Source organism: Mastigoproctus giganteus, chromosome 14, assembly GCF_048544385.1.
Source record: "Mastigoproctus giganteus isolate SK-2022 chromosome 14, ASM4854438v1, whole genome shotgun sequence".
NCBI classification, from domain to species: domain Eukaryota; kingdom Metazoa; phylum Arthropoda; class Arachnida; order Uropygi; family Thelyphonidae; genus Mastigoproctus; species Mastigoproctus giganteus.
This window is the reverse complement of record NC_143588.1, coordinates 63,442,400-63,461,077: the sequence shown is the minus strand read 5'-3', so window position 1 is coordinate 63,461,077 and position 18,678 is coordinate 63,442,400. Positions and strand designations below refer to the sequence as shown.

The 18,678-nt window shown below is 36.7% G+C and overlaps 1 protein-coding gene across 2 annotated transcripts in view; it reads left to right on the top strand.

The window, feature by feature from the left end:
- Positions 1-18,678, top strand: part of LOC150075170 (glutamate-gated chloride channel-like) — a 498,225-nt gene that overhangs the window by 52,551 nt on the left and 426,996 nt on the right. The gene's annotated exons all lie outside the window — the stretch shown is intronic.

Genomic DNA, 18,678 nt, shown 5'->3' with positions numbered 1-18,678 from the left:
ACAACTAGTTTTTTTCAAATTTTTGGATACTGGGGTATCCATAATTAATGTTGCCTTGGAAAAAACAAACTACATATCCAGATTACTCCAACAGATGTCCAGTCTTCAGCTTTAGCAAGATTTAACTTAAAAATATCTAAACCTCTCTTCGAATCTTCTCAAGAATCATGTGTTGTGGCCCAAAGTGCTACTCCTGTATATAAATATTCAACCAACCAGGAAATACCAGTTAGTTCCTGAAAAGAAAATCCCCAAAACTCCAAAATATCATGCTATGAAGGGAAAGCCAGACTCTAATATTGCACGATCACTGCAATGGTCAATGGTAAAAATGATGCTAGCCAAGAAATAAAACAAAACGTTGGTCGAGGAGTCAATCTGAAATTGGCTTTTAGTGTACGGAAATTATCATTCAGAGACATCAGGCTTACTGTTTCTGTATTAAAATTCTTCAAATTCTTTCCCCCACCTCCTACGACGACTTTTATGCACTAGTACACCTTTTAAAGAGCTGAACTGGAAAATATAAAGAACTTGGTCGTATGACGCTGATACCGTATAAAATAACAGAAATATAATTAAGTGAAAGAAAAGTATTATATATTACTGGATTTACCGTCAATTTATACAAAGAGCAATAAAAAAATTTTTTTTTTAAATTTACAGTTACGTAAAAATGTATATCTGAGTATGTTGGAAGTTTTTTTGGCGTTTCAACTTCTATATATTGTAATATATACACTGAAAGGACAGAATTCATAGGATACCTGGTTCCTGGGCAACGCAACGCTGTCACTCCTCTCGCTAGTGGACAAACCCAACGCTTGACAGATATATAGGTACACTGCATTCACGTAGACGGTAATTCGATGTCAGTATGGATAAACGTCGTGAGTTAACAGACTTTGAAAGAGGATGATAGTGGATGCCCGATGCATGGGTCACTCTATCGCGGAGGTGGCACAGAAATTGCACTATCCACGTTCGACACTATCGAAAGTGTATCGAGAATACGCCATTTCCAGAATAACATCTCATCGTGGGCGGCGTGGTGGGCGAACAAAGGTGGTGGATGAACGTGGCCGTCGGTCTCGCATTGTTTCAGCCAACCGGAGAGCGTCAGTGGCACAAATCACCGCCGACTTCAAAGAGGGAGATGCCAGAAACATCTCCACCAAGACCATCAGGCGATCATTAGCTGCAATAGGTTATGGGAGATCCCGACCCACCAAAGTCCCGGTAACAACACGACACAAGACTCTACGCCTCAACTGGGCGAAAGACCATCGGAACTGGACCTTAGATGATTGGAGACGGGTCTCCTGCTCCGATGAATCCTGTTTTCAGTTATTTCGAGCGGACGGGAGGGCGTGTATCTGGCGGAAACCGCACGAAGCTATACATCAGCCATGTCAATAACGAACTATTAAGGTAGGTGACGGTTTGGCAATGGTCTGGGGTATGTTAAGCTGGGACCTCTGGTACGTCTAGACGCATTTATGAACGGTCCAGGTTACGTGTCCATCCTTGCAGCCCATCTGCATCCCTTCATGGTCATCGTGTACCCACAGGGCAATGGACTCTTCCAGCAGGAAAATGCACCTCCCCACATAGCCGTGGTGACTAGAACATGGTTCGAAGAGCATTCCCGCAGATTTTACCACCATGGAATGGCCTTCCCCTTCACCATACATGAGCCCTGTGGAGCATCTTTGGAATGCTGTGGAAAAGTCCGTTCGAACTTTGGATCCTCCACCCAAGAATGCGACTGATTTATGGACAGTGGTGCAGCAAGCATGGATGGAAATACCTGTGGAACGCTTTCGTGAAGTAGTTGGACGCAATGCCTCGCTGTGTGACTGCCCTTATCCGGGCGAAAGGTGGGCCCACCCATTACTAGGTAGGTATCCCGTGATTTCTGCCCACTAAGTGTATTTTATATAGTAATAGTAAAGTAAAATAGCTATATAGTGATATATTATATTTTATATTTTAAGCGCTATATATTTTATATAGTAATAGTTGTGATCTTTATCGTGTATTATTTTTGTATATCATGTGTTCACAGAAATTTTGCATGTTTTGCAGCTAAAAATCCCGGAATAAATTACAGGAAAACCCCATCTTTCTCCTCCCGAAACTACTGCAGCCATAACTGAAGAGGCCTTTAAGAATTCCTTCAGCGACTATTCGTCACTATAACAAGTTACGAACCCACTGTAATGTCACGGAGGGACATATTACAACTGAATTCTTCCAATTGCCACTCAAATTATCATGTCCTTACAAGGCATTACAAAAACCAGAAGTGGCACGAAATTCAAATATATGACAGTGAAGATTGTATTAAAAAAATTCAAGTGAACAAATCAGAAATGTATAGGTATTAACATATTTAGGAATATTGCAGTGAGGAACAAAATCGCTATGAAAGAGCAGTTGAGTATATGGTCTGCAACACGTCTGTCTCGATTCTGTTCAGTTTTAACCTTTGAAAAGGAAAAAAAAAAGGTTATAACCGTTCCGAAGTGTATTCATAGGCAATTTTCGACTGGTTTTGAATATGATTGTTACGCCTGGAGCTATGATAACTGATGTGAACTGCATCGTATTGTAAGTAAAATTATTACTGATTTAGATATTAGCGATTGTTGGAGAAAGCAATGTATTGTCGAAGAGACCATGGTGTTCTTTTGTGGTAATTCGTACTTATAGGTATATTATTTACATGCAGCTAGGCAGAGTATTTTGTGTTTGGAACGCCAGTGAGATAACTTTTGTTCAGTGCAGATTAAGAAATGATTACGCGTGTTCATTATCCAGCGAAGCTATAGTAAATGTCATGTAGTTGGCAGAGTCTTCCTTTAGAGTAAACTGTCACGGACACACAAGCTATTGATGCACGTTTGCACAACAGGGAGTACCATTCTCCCCACCAGGTCATAGATATAGCAACAATAAATGTCAGTTTTCATATTGGGAAAGAACTAACAGACCGCTTTAAATATTGAAACAGAGGCTCAGCGGTTGCTTTCTAACTGTCAGGCAAGTATTGATTTTCAAAAAGAACTTAGTATTTTTCACCGAAGAAAATAGAAAATACGATAAATATATTAGAGTGACAGACAACTGGTTTTTTTTTTTATGTGGTGATCTCAGTTCATCTGAACTAATCCGTTTGCCCAAACTCCATTTCTTATAAATCTTTTTCATAGTGGTCTTTACTATATAGTAGGATGAACGTTGTGCATTATTTTAAAACAGCAACAAATAATAATTAAAAAAAACAAACACCGCGTGTACCCTGTACGTACGAAAGATGTTTTACTTTATGCCAAAACATCCTTGGCTTGGACGAGTTTAAAGGGTTTTAGGAATGAAAAGAATCCGAACACGTTTAACATTTTGAAGCATTTATTTATTTATCGACAGTTTCATCAATTTGAGGTTGCAATACATATTCAATCGGCAATTTACTTCCAATGAATTTGATAGCTAAAATATGATGCGTACACTTGAGATTGGAATTTGATTTATCACCAGACTTTTGCGGTAGAAACGGACACGAACTGATTTATCATAGCTATCGTTGCGTTCATACCGTTTTCCATAGGTTCTTTAGGAGCATTATTAAGCCACAAAAGAATGCGAGCATGGGGACTACCATGATGTTGAAATTCGATTCGTTTAAAATAGTTAATGACGTAATATTGTCGAAATGGACTGAAATGCTTAGACTGAAGTAAAGTTAAAATACAATTCACAAGTTTATTAAAAATGAATTGCACACGTTGTGGCATCTTAATTAACAACTGCTGCCTTTTCCATAAAATGAAGAGCTTCTGCTTGCACGTCAGGGATATCCAAACCGTCGTGTTTTAATTTGTATAAAATTTTAAGCAATTTAAGCCAACCGATTTCGTTTGCACTCAGAGTTAAGAAGAACGTAGGTTTACCTAATTGTCTGATCATCGCAAACAGATCTCTTTTACGTTGTGTCCAGTAACAAGTTGAATTAGGAATCGATTTCAAAAACGCTAAATTCTTTTCAATGCAGTTATTGACGTATTATCGAGATTGGATTTGTTCTTTGGTGAGTTTAGTGTCTTTTGCGACGTATTTAAAAGCAACTGTTAACGAATCTCGAGTTCTTAGTCTCATTATTTTCATGGCCATATAAAGAAGATAAGGCTTATTACTCCACGCTTGGTGGAGTAATAAGCTTCACTTGATGCTATCATAAACGGTGTAACTTTTAAATTATCTGTAAACTCTCGATAGTGACCAAGGTAAATGCTAGGTGAGGTAAATTCTTCGGCATGTTCGTCAAAAAAGTAAAAACTTTGTGGAACATTTCGCTCACCAGGAGCTATTCGTAAATATTTGCCATCGCTCTACAAGAGTTTTTTTCTTAAGCGACTAAATTTTTTCAATAGGTATAGCTCATTTCATCACGTGTAGGAACATCATGGTGTTCCATGTCTTCATCGAAGAATGCTTTTGTCAATCACGATATCATACAGACAATACAAAGGACTCGTAAGTACATACTTTTACCAAACTCTTACATCTCGTTTATGAACCAAGCCCATTAAATAACTCGATTTGTGAATTTTCTTACGTTTGATTTGACCGTTAACGCAATATTCGTCATCTATACTCTGAGGCAAATGATTGACCATCGAATAACATTCAAAGGAACATTTATAATTTGGCCCAAAATTCCGTATTGGCTGAAACCATGTCAGTCTTCTAATATGCATGAATAGTATCGAGGATAAATGATCCGCTTGGGTCACTAAATCCAATCGAATCGAGGCAGATGAGGTGGAATAGCAGGATAAACGAAACCGTCGCTCTTAGAAAATGAAATCATTTTTGAGAGATGCTCGACAAGTAATATGAGCCTTCATAGTCGTTACGTCTGCAGCTAGTAATTCTAAGAGAAGTAACGGATAACTTCCTAGAGTGCATGATTTTACATAATTTTCATACCGTAATCGATCACAGATATCACAAACAGCACCAAATGTATTTTTCAGAAATTGTCGTTCAAATTCTTTATAGGAGTTACGGTCATGTTCGACGTTCTTGTAAATGATTTCATGCTTGACTACTGCTGAATCCTGTGGAGGGTCTAACAGGCGATTGAGCTGAAATATGGTTTTGTTTCTTTTTAGACGATGCAATCTAAGCTGGTTGTTGCAGTATACCCTATCTAGTCGTTCAGGAATCAACTGAAAATCCTCAGGTAATTCATTTGAACTCAAATCTTCTGGATCGAAATCTTCAGGAAGTTATTGAATATAGTTTCGTGATGTCGACCGTCCAGCTTTTTGATAAGAAGTCGACGTAGAAGGTTGATGTTGATCAAAATCTTGAGAAGCAGATTTTATTAAACTCTGCTTTTTTTTTTTTTTTTCGTTCTCTATGTTTTTGAACTAGTTCTTTTGCCGACTTGGAAGGCTTCTTCGGTGGTACTGAAGCTTTTATTCTTGCACTCTCGATTTCGTTCAGCTGGAGTTTTAGCCATCTTCGAAATACTCTTATAAGTTGTTAACTGAAATTAGATTTGGTATTTTTATAATTCAGTAGTTAGTGAAATACATTTGTAGAATAGTACGACGATATAACCTTAGTAAATTAATAAGAGGAGTTTACCTCAATATAGTACGTGGAACACTTCCGTATGATACCCTCCAGAAATTAAAACGGAAAAAACGAAAAAATCGACAACTTACCGGTCCATTAAAGTAAAATATAAATAATTAAAGTAAAATATAAATAATTAAATAATCAATTTAACACAATTCAAAATCAATTCAAAACAATTAAAATTCAAATTAACGCAATTAAAAGAATAACGAAAATATTCAAAACGATCTTCCTTCCTGAAGCTGACAATGCTTTTCGACCGACTGTCGTGATCACAGGAATGAAAATCCTGTCGTGATCACAGGATTTTCATTCCTGTGATCACGACAGTCGGTCGAAAAGCATTGTCAGCTTCAGGAAGGAAGATCGTTTTGAATATTTTCGTTATTCTTTTAATTGCGTTAATTTGAATTTTAATTGTTTTGAATTGATTTTGAATTGTGTTAAATTGATTATTTAATTATTTATATTTTACTTTAATTATTTATATTTTACTTTAATGGACCGGTAAGTTGTCGATTTTTTCGTTTTTTCCGTTTTAATTTCTGGAGGGTATCATACGGAAGTGTTCCACGTACTATATTGAGGTAAACTCCTCTTATTAATTTACTAATATTATTATCAACGTAGAACATATTGAGTATTACAGCTCTGATTCAGACGATATAACCAAAAATCATAGATGTTTTCACATCAAAAATAATGCACAGCAATGCTCTTCACGCTATGATGGTTGGGATTGAACTGTCAGAACTCGCACCATGGCAACTAAGGCCAAGAGGCCTTCGTATTTCATGTCAGTAAATTGTGTGTATCCTAAGTTCGATTTGTGTGTTTATTAGGTGAAAAAAAAATCCAGGTTTCCCCAGGAAGAAAAACCATACAATACTTGCATATGATCGATTAACTCAGCGAGCGAGCAGGGGGAAGGAGGGAACAATATAACTTCCTTCCCTCTGCACGGATTACAACGTAGGCTTTTTTTCACATGGTGTTAAGGATGAAATGGTTTTCTGAATTGTATTAAGCGGGAAAAAAGGGGAGGGGAAGTCGTCCGTATCGTATAAACACGCTGTCTGGATGGTTGTTGTTGTTATTTGGGAGCATTAGCAACTAAGGCCATATTGCTCCGGGAATATGCGGTGGTCATTCCCTGACCTTTCCGCGTCCTCCGTATTTGGTGGTGACGGGCTCGAACCCCGGTCTAATCAAGAAGCGTGTGTTACGCACTGCTGCTCCTTCCCACCTGGCTACGGAGGCGCCTCTGTCTGGATGTATTACCTGCTGCAACATGAATGAAAAATGATAAGAAATATCAAACAAGCTATTAAGATACGTCCAGAATGTCAAGATATTTCTTAAATATAATTGTTACCACTCGCTAAGTTAAGACTTCTTGCTATATAGTTTTTCATTTCAATGCTAATATTGAAATTCACGTTATGCTACAAGATCATGGATTCGACAAATTCTCCAAATGAAACTAAATTCATTAACTCGGAATATGCACGCTGGTTCCTAAACTAGTCTGATAAAAATGCTAAACATCCAAGTTTATTCGTTGACGGCAGCTTTATGAAAGATTACATACATCGCTGCATTGTGGAGTGTGCGTACTGAAGTGATTTTCTACAGCTCGTGCAACAGGTAGGTTCTAAAAATAGCTCGCGGTCTCATGCCTGACTGAGTGAGAGAGGGTGACTGTAATGACATTACATTTTCTGCAAAGCCCAGTACCCTTCCTTAAGTAAAAGTAAATGAATGTTTCCAGAGCAATGTATTAAAGAAGTACCGTGCAAAAGCGTTGAAGAACAGCAACATAGCCAGAACAGATTAAAATTCGACATTTCTTTAAAGTGGTGACCTCATAAGCATTTCGAATTTGAAAAAAAAAAAAAATAAGTAGAGATGCACAAAAAACATTCAGTAATATCTCTGTATTGTATGGAAGTATACGTTAATATAATAACGATTTATCTCTTAATTCTTTGTAATGCTATGCTTTTCTTTATAAAGTTCTCGAACCTGACGGCTAACTGATTATAAATCTGCAGAAAATTCTATTAAAGATACCTTAAACGTGCTTCTCTCTTTAAACATACTATACTATATTATATTCAGAATGAAAAAAAACAAACCAAGGAGTTAGCAAGTTAGTTAATATACGCAGTGTTAATTTTCATATCTTAAATGAAACAGAAAGCCAAAACTCACTAAAGGAATCACGACAGCGTTAAAACTCGTACAATGTGGTGGTACTACTGCAGCAGGAGAGAAGAGAAGTATTCTAAACATGTGCAAACCTAAAGACAAACGTCGATTCTCATTTCAAACAGACAGATAAACACAAGTAAAACCTGAAACAACTCAGAGTAAAGGAAAACGGAAAAACAATTTAAATAAAAACTAACTGGAAGAACAACTGCAAAGTCAAATTAAATTTTGTAAATAAAAAGAAAAATATTGAAACAACCTCAAAATTGAAATAGGAATGAATACATCTCCCCGGCTGTCTAATATGGTGGCTCTTGTCTTTGTTTAGACACCTATTTAAAATTTCAGTTTGTTTCAATATTTTTCCCTCTTTGTATTTAAAAAACTTAATTTTAATATTTTAACTTTACTCTGCTTTCCTTCTGGCTTTTATATTCGAGAAATATTTCGTTTTCCTTTGCTCACCGAGTTGTTTCAGGTTTTACTTGTATTTATCTTTCTGCTTGAAATGAGGGGTCGACATTTGTCTTTACGTTTTCTCGTGTGGAATACTTGCCTTCTCCACGTGAAAGTTTCTACGCTGTCCTGCTTTCTTTTTCATCAAAAATTTCATTTGTTTTATAACTTTTATTTTACTTTATTTCCAAATTTTATATCGATTTCACAGCTTTTTAGTTTACTGATTTCGTTTTGTTTTGTTCAACAATTCTTCGTTTTCATTTCCCCTCAGTTTTTTTAAGATTTAACAATGTATCTTCCATATTTCAGTCGTAGAAGGGCTTCCATAGCTATTTCACTTTCTTCCAAGTAGGCCACGTCTGAACTACAACCGTTTGGGACTCGCAGTGGCCGATATCACACTAATGAAGAGGTTACTGTTTTTGTGGGTCCCCCCCCCCCTCTCTACTGGTAGTGAGGATCAATATTTTGCTTTTAGGTTTGCAGATGTTGGGAGGTTGTTTTACCACTTGCAGTGGCATCATCTTGTGCGAGATTCTTTGTAGTTGTGCTTCCTGTCATCAGTATCGGCTTTCAATTTTATTATTTTTAGTCTTTGTTTCCATATTTCAAATCTCTCTCTTTAGTCTTTTCTTTGTTCAGGCTGTTTAATTACAGCATGCCATTCTAGAAGGAAGCTGTACCATCTCAATAGCATTATCTTGTTGCAGGTTGCAGTAAATTCTCCCTCATGATATAAAAATGTTACATTGAATTGCTTATTTTCAGCTGATAACACCACGTATTACTTCAGATATATTTTTTTAAATATCAAGAGCATTTAGTTTTTGTGCATCTGCCATATTGTCCATTCATTCCTCCAATAAGCACACGGCAATAAACATAATACTCAGTGCTTCAAGCTTTCATTGGTGGGCGGTGGGGGTTTTTGTCCGTTGTTACAAATTTTGTTCTTCCTCCATATATCGAATACATTGCTAACAACTTCACGAGTTTGACTTTTTAAAATATGCTTTTGCAATTTACTTTTGAATTCCATCTCTAAACTTTGAATGTAGATAATAATTCACCGGACACTTCTCGAAGTGGACGAGGGGCTAAATTGAGTTACTGCGGCACCGGTGGGCGGTAGGAATTAAAAGGTTGACGACCCCTGATCTACAATATACGGTATGTGAATAGCCTACGTGATGTGTATAAAAATAATAATTTACGGATTTCTACTGGTCCGATTTTAACGAAATTTGGAATGGCTCTACAAATCTTCCTAAAAGAGCTAAATAGACAATGTTAAATAAAATACATGTAATCAGAAACTCAAAGGCAGAATAAGTAATAATATAAAGCAATAACTTTTCCTGCAGAGATAAACGACAAAAAGGTGAAATCTTTACTGATTTGCAACTGATGCTAAACTGAACTATTAAAAAGCGTGTGATAACCTTTAATATTCCTCTTCATAAGTTGCTCGTGCAGTAAACAAAACCGATATTTATCGTCAGAAATGAAATGTAGGCGAATCTGATGAATTCTGTACATATAATAATTATGCTTAAAGCTTCGAAGTACTGTACTAGCATCCCTCTGATTTTTCAAGTAAATTTTAGTATCGCATTATTCAGCTTACTAAAGACTGAGATATGTTTATTGAATTTTCGAACAAGTAAATACTGAGAAGGGAAAATTTAAAACATCTGTTATCTTCTATTCTCGGAGGTGTTCGATGGCTTTACAGTCAAATCCCTGTGGACATGGCAGTAACTCAAGCACACAGACAACGGTGTTTTTTGTCCGCCTTCCAAGAAAACATTTTAAAGATGCCACTATCTGAGGGCGTAAAAACAGAGCAGAACGCTGATACGGGGCATGCTATGATTTTAAAGCTTGTCGAAGATCTTTGATTTGCTTCCAGGTTTTGGCCCATATTAAGAAAATATTCAAGTTAATTCAAAACGTTCTCCGAAACTGATTTCAAAAAATTTCAGTAAGAAGAATTTTTTCAGAAATGCAGCTATAAAACTTTATGTGGCTCTTATAACTAAAGAACCTTACTGGAAAGATCAGAATAACTTGTTTCAGTGGCAGACGGACAAAGAAATCAAGTGTATTTTTAACTTCTCTAAAGAATTTGAACAATAAATTCTGACCTGCGGGAGAAGTCAAGGGGCAATTATTCTTATTTTAAATTTGTGACCACAATGGAAAAGATGCCATGAAATGAAAAACTTTTTAGCACGAAAACGCTCCCTGTCATACAAGATAGGTTTTTGTACAATGACGTCGAAAAGTTGAACTGGCCAGCTCAGAGCTGGACCTCAACCCAACTGAAAACTCGTGGAGCGACTTATAGTCCAAATTAGTCTGCGAATAAAACGATCTTTTTCAAAATCAACTCTGAGCAATGGATCGGCATTAAATGTTTACTTTTTTTTTCTGGGTCCCTTGGAGAGTTTGACTCAATTCCATATGCCCCGTACACAAATATATCTATCTATCTATATAAGTAAGGTAACTGCATACAACTGCCTACCCTCCACTTCAAACTGTAGTTCGCTTAAAACTTGGAAGATGGCAGCAGTATACAGTCGTTGGCATATAATATTAGTTTTTCCAGACATTGCCAATAGGGTAACATTCGTGGATTGTCATCTACAGCTGTTGGTTCCAATTTCTTATAGCTGTTGTTATTTCTGTCTTCTAAGTATAATCACGCCTCTCTTTTACAACTTCATTTAATTATAAATGTTACACGTATCTGAAAAGCTTATTTTATATGCTTAAAATCGCTTAGAAATTAATTTTGCATATCTCAACCGGCTGATTTGTTAACACACACTGTTTGCAAACCATGCAGAGATTGCAACTTTGCCAGCAGAGCACTAAAGCACACAAGACAATATCTGTCTAAGCTGTTGAAAATAATTTTTCTTTTAAATTTTGTAACTGATAAATTTCAAAACTCTGAATTTTGTAAAATAATTAAAACGTTGCATTACTGACGCTTTTTTTTATCCTTCTCAGCTTTCTTTGTGGGGGGAGGGATATGCTTAAGAGCGTTACTAATCCTCCTTTCCTTTCCTTTCCTTTCCCACCACGCAGTGCCTGTCGCCCATGTCTTTATAAGTAGTTAATTTAATTTCTTATTTTATTTATTTATATTCAAGAGAAATTGGGTTCTATCAACAAGAAGTGGCTTCGCCACCTCTTGCCTGGTGGTATTAATCATAAGGTGCAAGGAAGCCCTTATAATAAAAATAATAAGTTGTTGTTGTAGTAGTAGGGTTTTAGTAGCATCAGCGACTAAGGGCCATATTTCTCCGTATATACTGTCTGTAAATTGCGTGTATTCTGTAGTCGATTTTCTGTTTGCTAGACGAAAAACCAGAGTTCCCGGGAGACAAAAAATAAGTAAATAAATAATAAAATGAAGTAAACTATTTGTCTCCCTCATCACGTACATAACGATCCAGCTGACCTTTGAATTTTCCCAAGCTGTCAACTCAACTACTCATGGAGGTAACTTATTCTAGCAATTAACAACTCGCTGGCTAAGAAGCTTCCAACGTTCCAGTCTAACCACTTCCCCTGTAACTTGAATTTATGGCCCCTAGTTGTGGAATCATTTATAACAGCGAAAATTTCACTCTCATTCATCTTATTTTCTCCTCTCAGAATCTTATACACCTCAATTAGGTTTCCTCTAAGGTGCCTAGTTAATAACTGTAGGATACATACTCCAGTTCTTTCGTCATATGGGTATCCTCTGACCGATTTCACCAGACACACTGCCCGTGTGGAGCACTATAGCCATAGTTGCCGATGCGCCTAACAAATCCCTAAACAAACAAACAACATTGCCAGTCTTTGGATCCTTTCAAGAAAATTATCATTTTTAGGTGGGGTTTACAATTGCTTTATACAGTGAGATTATAACCAACAAGAAAATAAATATTCTATAAATCACTGATTGGTCACCATGGGCCTTCTTGACGCCTATCTATACTGCTCGGAGAGCTTCATATGCGATCTATCGTAAATCCCAAATCTCTTTCTTCCTCTACAATTTATTATTCACTCCCACTAAGTGTAATTTATTTTGGAGTTGCTGTTCCCCACGTGTATGGCCTTGAATTCAGCTACATTAAAAATAGCCGCCACTTTTCTGACCATCCCTGAAATTCATCCAAGCCTTCTTGAAGAAGCGATGCATTATGCAGATTATTAACTATTCCACCACACTTTGAATCATCTGCAAATATGGGCACGCCCTGTATACTTTCGTCGATTTCATTTTGGAAAATAAAAAACAGTAGTGGTTCCAGAACCGATCCTGGGGAACCCTATTTCTTACGTTACCCTAATCTGAAGAGTAACCATTAATCCCTCTGCCTCCTACTTTGCAGCCACACTGCAATCCATCTAAAAATTTTTTTCTGTAATTCTAACTTGTTCCAGTAACCTCTCATGCGGACTGGTCAAATATTTTGTTGAAATCCAACTAATCAACATAGAAATTATTTACTACATCCAGCAAATGAACAACTCAGTAAAAATAGCTAACGGGGTTCTTTAAACACGGTTTTTTCTTTGCAAAGCGATTCGATGCTATGTTTTCTTCAGAATATCATTTCTGTCTAAATGATCCAGTACTGCACCCTTGTTCATTGCCGTTAGAGTTGTTACAGGGTTTTTAGGCGCATCAGCAACTTCAGCCATATTGTGCCATGTACAATATGTTCGTACTTGCGTGTGTTCTGTGGTCGGTCTGCTGAATGTAAAACCCGAGTTTCCTGGATAAAAAAATCGCTTGAGACCAACTAACTCAGCCACGTTGTGAAATAGAACCATAAAAATTCTTCGCATCAGTGACATAATTTGAACTAAGCTGTTTTCCACCCAATGTGGGGAGGACGATGATCATACCAACTGTGCTACTCACGAAGGCATGTTTATGAATTTCATGATTTTCCCCACCACTGAAGTCAGACTGATCAGTCAGTAGCTATCCGTTTCACACTTGTATTAGCGATACACAGGCACTCTCGAATTCAATAGAATCGCTCCTAAGTCCAGTGACATAATTAAACTTAACGGTTCAACGAACTCTCTTGCCGCCTTCCTCAAAATTACGAACTACTCGACCAATGCTGGCATCACACCCTATCCCTTTGTGGATACCATTTTAAAAAAATCAAAAATAACAGTGGTCCCAGAACCCATATCCTTGGAGAACCATACCTTTTACGTTAGCTCAATCCGAAGAGTAACCATTAATTTACCGGATATGCCTCAGGAGCCTTACTCAACTTGGGCTCGAAAGTTTTTCTAATATGAAATTTCAACGTCGCTAATTTCATGCTTCCTAGTTTATCGCAGTTTCTCCATACCTTGAAGGGTCTTTCGTCTACAAATATCGATGAAAAGTATCTGTTCAATTCATCCACATCAACTGGGTTATCTATTGGCAAGGCCGAATGACGCAAGGAAGTGAACTTTTCCTACATTAGCCAATAATATGTAAAAAAATAATAATAATATGTAAAAATTCAAGTAAAACAGAATATTCATACTGTTCCTATTCCCAGATAATTTTATTCTGGAATTCGCACACGGCGACAGGGACTAGTGGAACAGGATACTAATGATTATCTGGCCGATTAGACGATCATCGAGATCTGTTCTACTTTAAACATAATCCGTACCTTCTATTTTTAAATTAATAGCTTAGCCAAAGTATTCAACCTGTCTTATCCACATTAGGAGGCAACTTATTTCAACGTTTGACAACCCGTTGCTCACAGGTGAACTTAATGAGATCAAATATTTTGTTATTCCCTGAGATTTCACAGTTGTCTCCTGGTTCGTGTCTCACCAACAAAGGTAAACATACCTCTTCCTCATTTATTTTATTCAATCCCTACAGTGCTTTATATATCTCATTTTTAGGTGGGGTTTACAATTGCTTTATACAGTGTGGCCATATATGTGGTTGTCAAACTTCTCAGTCCACATCTAAACCGTTCTTCATATGTACATCATTTGCGTCACCAATCTGGTCGATGAAAAACCCGGTTTTCCGGAGGAAAAAACATGCTACCCTCTCCTGAGACTGACTAACTCAGCCACTTTGTGAAAAAGGCGCCCCCCCATCAAAATTCCTCGCATCATTGATGGGGTTCGAATTATTCAGGTGTTCTTCATCCGGTGTGGGAAGGACGGTGATTATACAAACTATGTTACCTACAACGGCTTAGAAGCATTAAACTTTAGTTGCCATTTTCCGACTAAATATGCAACCGATGCAACATGGGCTGGCTCGGATTGTTAACACCTCTTCCAACCTTCAAATCATTATCAAGCTTTAACAGCTTACGTTGGATACTTTCATCAATATTAATTATGAAAATTAGAAATAGGAGGGGACCCAATACTGATCACTTGTTACGCTGGTCCATCCCGAAGACTGACCATTTATGACAACTCCGTCTCCCACCTTTTATCCAGCCTGCAATAAAGTGTAAGATCTCACCAGTAACTCCAAATTCTTTCAGTTTATATAGCAGTCTTCCATGAGGGACCATATCAAAAGATTTACTATAACCTAGATATATAATGTCATAATTTTACGTGCATCCACCCGCTTAATGACTATATCACAATAATTAACCAGATTGGCCATGCTCGGATGTATTCACGATGCCAGCCTTATCGAGATGTTCCTGAAGGGAACCCTTAACTACTGATTCCATGTTTTTCCTTACCACAGAAATCAAATTTACTGGCTTATAGTAACCTACCTCCTCTTTGGCACCACCTTTGGGGATTTGGGAGGGGGAGATATTAACTTCTCCAGTCCAAGGGAATCTTCCCACAGTTCATTGACGCTCTCATTAATATACTTCACGGATTGGTAAATTCTTATGTAGCCTTTTTTAATTACAAATTAATATATACTTCCATCCTTCTATGAACCCTCTCCACAAATTCTTCGTGTGTGTGTGTGTGTGTGTGTGTGTGTGTGTGTGTGTGTGTGTGTGTGTGTGTGTGTGTGTGTCCTTATGTAACCGTACCCGTTACATAAGGGTCTCATCTGATTCGCCCTTTTCTTTTTTGTACTGACATAAGTTAAAAACTCCTTGTTCTTTGCTTTCTTAGCCAGCGATTTCCCGTAATCTGCCTTTGCCTGCCTAACCTTTTCTCTAATACTATTACAAATCAACCTGTGGCTTTTACGTATTCAATACTTTCACCGTTGTGTCACTTTTCCATCTTTTTCTGCTCATTAGCTTATTATTCATTTATCATGGCATTCACCTTGTGCTGTATTTTCTTATTGGTATATATGCATTCATGGCTTCTGTGACCGTAGGTTTAATGATATACCACAATTCCAATGTATTCGCGCTGTGATATCTCTCCAGTTGAGAGAGGTTACGTAGCATCTTAAGCTATCATAATCTCCATTAGAATATTTTTTGAATACGTTTTCTTCCTTGAATCATTTTTTCAGTATTAATACTAACAAGTGCCGTCTGCGATTCGAACCCTTTACATACGATCTGGAAGAACGGAGATCAAGCCGTGAGGGAGGGCTGATTATAGATTCGACAAAGAGATACTATTACCTTGAGCTGGAGTGTATCACCTATCATTAAGGTGGAAAGAAAATTAGGAAGAGAATTTAATTATTTATTTGAGACAAAATTTCGGTAAAATTCATTTCGCTGTACCAGTTGATGATGCGACAAATTTCAAATACAACGCAGCTTAGTCTGGATGACGTTAGAACAAAAGCTACCGAGTTGCTTCTAATGAAAGCTGTAATTATTTGATTTCAGAACAGTGCAAGGAAACGACATCATTATCTATAAGATGAATAAAATACGTTTTATATTAATGTTTAATTGTATTAATGTTTAATACAAGAAGATGTCATTATGAGATAGAACTGAAATATATGCAGGGATACTGTAGAACAGGAAGAAGGAACTATCGGAAATTTTAATTACTGTAGGAAAAGTTATAATTAACAATATACGAGTACATTAACGGTATAAAGACAATAGCAGAGAATTTCTAATGAACGCTTTGCTTGGTCTCTCTCTCTGAGTGATCAATACTGGCAGAAAGAATCTAGCCCGTGAAGGATTTACAATATTGAAATAATAATCAGCACAAACCATTAAAATAATTGACAGAAAGGATGAAGGAAGGTGGTGATGGGAATAAATATGATATGAAAGTCCAAAAGTATAAGGATATTAATGAAGTACTGACACTAGGCTAAGAGGCCACACGAACAGCATAACCCTATGCTACACACTACATAAACCACATCATTCACTCCAGCTTTCCTTTACAGGGTTCTGTATTCAACACAGAACTTGATAGAGTTGTGGGAAACTACCTATGCCGATTAACCCTAAACACTATGTACTATTAACGAAGTACTGGTGATAAGTTTATAGAAATCTCCATATAAAGGAAATTATAGATATGAAACCATTAAAATGATGAAAGTTTCTAGAACTATTCAACTACTTCAACCCATTTTTATAGTTACACATTACTCATCGTTTCTACATTAAAAGACATATTATATGTTGAACCGTGAGTTAAATAATATCAAAACTGTAACAAAAACCTTATTAAAATACTAGCAGATATAAAAGGAATTGTTGAACAGTTAATGACATCCAATTATCTCCTATTCTCCTATTAATATGAAGTTTCGAAGCAAATTGCTATTTTTAAATGGCGGATTGCAAAAGATGCTTTAAAATAGCATCTTTTTCAAATGCGCAGTAGTAGCAAGCACCTACTCGTCCGATGGAGTGATTACATCGTCCAATGATTACATTTGAAATTTTGGAATGTTCACTTCTTTCTATTTGTTTGTGCGTAACCTAACTAAAACTAGGAACAGAAAAATCGAAACATTTCTTAAGATATCAAAATTAAATAAAATTAAACTAACGCGAATGGGCAGAACAGAAAAAAAATTGTATGAGATGCATCTGTATAATCGAACTCTTTACAGCGCACTTACAAAAGGGCTTGAGGAAAGCAAGTACACCAATCTCGTATTATACAACCAACTAAATTAAGGAAGAGAGGTCATAGACAGTTGATTGTGTAGAACAAGAAAGTCGATGAGGTTCAATTCGCTCACATACGGGCAGAATAATTTTGTTTTGTAAACAGCCTCGTAAAGCGATTTAAGATCACGGGAGTATTTAGGACAATCGCAGACTACACAATGTGTGAGATGATAGGAAAGAAAGGAGGGAATACTACATTTATTCAGGGATGTGAAACACAGATACACTGTGATGGGAGAGATATATGGTCGGATATAAAACTGTAGCTTTAATTAGTCTGTCAGTATAAACTCATAGACTCACTAAAATTGCAACTGAGAATATTTTCCGACAACCTAAAAGAGCTATCTAAAAGTTCAAGAGGGACAGATTTCAGGCATGCAATTTAACCTTATGTAACTACAAGCATGCTAGGCAATATTTCTGGGGTTTTTTCCTGACTAAGTCGTATCAATTCGTATTAACAACGACAGTCAGAAAATATAAGCCAGAGAAAACAATGAAATGAAGCTGAATCTGGTCTAACACTGATTGATGATCCATAATAGAGGTTACTGGGCAGAGAGGAGATACCAAATTAGAACTTTGAATAAAAAAATATAACCCAGGTGAGACTCAAACTTGGCATCACTCAGAAGTACCATATTTTAAGTTTTGCGCACTATGGAATGCACTGATGCATTTCGAGACTTCTGATTTGTTGGAGGAGAAAATTCTTAGTCTGAAAGCAGTAAAGTTTCCAATCAAAAACACTCTACCCTTAGAATGCAAATATAAATATGGATGATTTAACAGCTCATCTGTAGTCATTACGAATAACATCGATCGTAAATCTCTCTAATTGTTGTCAGTTGAATCCTACGCCAGGAGCTGTTGAAGATTTTTTTTCCAGTATATATTTAGAAGAGGAAAACACTCTTATTACAATGTAAAATAATTTATAAATTTTAGTTTATTGAGTCACTTAAGAGGTATAAACAACATTTAGTCCTTTCATCATTAAAACAGCATAATTTTTTTTACTTTTCTAGTTTATCATTGAATCCCTCACCTATCTTCAGACCAATTTGAAAAATTTTACAACGTACTGGATCCAAAACGGTCTTTCCGTGGATCTCAGTACGCTTTCAGCGCCTCATATCAATCTGAAAGTAAGATTCATGAAGAATCCAGAAGCCCGATTAAATTTCAAACAGGATGATTCAAAAATAAATAAAGTCCCCAAAACCATAGAAATGAAAACTCGCAT